Below are 2,448 nucleotides of genomic sequence, written 5' to 3' on the forward strand. Positions count from 1 at the left end.
ATGCAAACAGACAGACAAGAGGACAGAAGACACAGGGAGACTGAAGCAGAGAGTTCTAATCTGGGCTCACTCTTGGTTCAGTGACCCCTAAGGGGAAGGCTTTGATTTCTTTTGTTCATGAGACATCCATGCATCATTGCAGACTAGAGTTTATTTATGTGCTCGAACCAATTGTGGGGGAATTTGAATATTTCCTGCTGTCTGTTCCTCCTGGGTGTACCTGCTTCCTTTTGTTCTAGAGCCTTCAGGTGTGCTGTCAAGCTGTTAGTGTAAGCTCTCTCCAGTTTCTTTTTGGAGGCACCTAGAGCTATGAGTTTTCCTCTTAGCACTGATTTCATTGTATCCCATAAGTTTTGGTATGATGTGTCTTCATTTTCATTAAGTTCTAAAAAGCCTTTAATTTCTTTATTTCTTCCTTGACCAAGTTATCATTGAATAGAGCATTGTTCAACCTCCATGTATATGTGTGCTTTTTGTTGCTTTTGTTGGTATTCAAGACCAGCCTCAGACCATGGTGATCTGATAGGGTGCATGAGATTATCTCAATCTTCTTGTATCTGTTGAGGCCTGCTTTGCAACCAATTATATGGTCAATTTTGGAGAAGGTACCATGAGGTGCTGAGAAGGTACACTCTCTTGCTTTAGGATGAAATGTTCCACAAATATCTGTTAAATATCTCTTGACTAATAACTTCTGCTAGTTTCACTGTGTCTCTGTTCAATTTCTGGTTCCATGCTCTGTCCATTGCTGAGAGTGGGGTGTTGAACTCTCTGACTGTTATTGTGTAGGATGCGATGTGTGCTTTGAGCTTTAGTAGTTTCTTCTATGAATGTGTTTCTTGCATTTGGAGCTTAGATGTTCAGAATTGAGAGTTCATCTTGGTAGATTTTTCCTTTGACCAGTATGAAGTGTCCTTCCTTATTTTTTTTGATAACTTTTGGTTGAAAGTTGATTTTTTCCCTATATTAAAATGGCTACTCCAGCTTGTTTCTTGGGACCATTTGCTTGGAAAATTGTTTTCCAACCTTTTATTCTGAGGTAGTGTCTACCTTTGTCACTGAGCAAAATTCTGGATTCTGTTTACGTATCCAGTCTGTTAGTCTATGTCTTTTGGGGGAATTTAGTCCATTGATGTTAAGAGATATTAAGGAAAAATAATTGTTGCTTCCTGTTATTTTGTTATTAGAGGTGGAATCATGTTTGTGTGGCTATCTTCTTTTGGGTTTGTTGAAAGATTACCTTCTTGCTTTTTCTAGGGTGTAGTTTCCCTCCTTGTGGTGTTTCCCATCTATTATCCTTTGTAGGGCTGTATTTATGGAAAGATATTGTGTAAATTTGGTTTTATTGTGGAATATCTTGGTTTCTCAATCTATGGTAATTGAAATTTTTGTTGGGTATAATAGCCTGGGCTGGCATTGTGTTCTCTTAGGGTTTGTATGACATCTGCCCAGGATCTTCTGGCTTTCATAGTCTCTGGTGAGAAGTCTGGTGTAATTCTGATAGGTCTGCCTTTATATGTTACTTGACCTTTTCCCCTTACTGCTTTTAATATTTTCTTTGTTTAGTGCATTTGGCATTTTGATTATTCTATGACAAGAGGAATTTCTTTTCTGGTCCAACCTATTTGGAGTTCTGTAGGCTTTTTGTATGTTCATGGACATCTCTTTCTTTAGTTAAGGAAGTTTTCTTCTATAATTTCACTGATGATATTTACTGGCCTTTTAAGTTAGAAATATTCACTCTCTTCTATACCTATTATCCTTAGGTTTCATCTTCTCACTGTGTCCTGGATTTCCTGGATGTTTTGGGTTAGGGGCTTTTTGCGTTTTGCATTTTCTTTGACTGTTGTGTCAATGTTTCTATGGTATCTTCTGCCCCTGAGATTCTCTCTTCTATCTCTTGTATTCTGTTAGTGATGCTATGACTCCTGATCTCTTTCTTAGGTTTTCTAACTCCAGAGTTGTCTCCTTTTGTGATTTCTTTATCGTTTCTACTTCCATTTTTAGATTTTGGATGGTTTTGTTCATTTTCTTCACCTTTTTGATTGTGTTTTCCTGTAATTCTTTAAGGGATTTTTGTGTTTCCTCTTTAAGGGCTTCTAGCTGTTTACCTGTGTTCTCCTGTATTTTTTAAAGGGAGTTATTTATGACCTTCTTAAAGTCCTCTATCACCATCGTGAGATGTGATTTTAGAACCGAATCTTGCTTTTCTGGTGTGATGGTGTATCCAGGACTTGCTATGGTGGGAGAATTGGGCTCTGATGATGCCAAGTAACCTTGTTTTCTGTTGCTTATGTTCTTATGCTTGCCTTCTGCCGTCTGATTATCTTTAATGCTACCTGCCCTCTCTATATCTGACTGAGGCCTGTCCCTCCTATGATCTTGATTATGTCAGAACTTCTTAGAGATCAGTTGTCTCTGTGATCCTGTGATTCTGGGATCCTGTGA

This window comes from Mus caroli, unplaced genomic scaffold (genome assembly GCF_978045245.1).
Source record: "Mus caroli unplaced genomic scaffold, Mus_caroli_1 scaffold_17, whole genome shotgun sequence".
NCBI classification, from domain to species: Eukaryota; Metazoa; Chordata; class Mammalia; order Rodentia; family Muridae; genus Mus; species Mus caroli.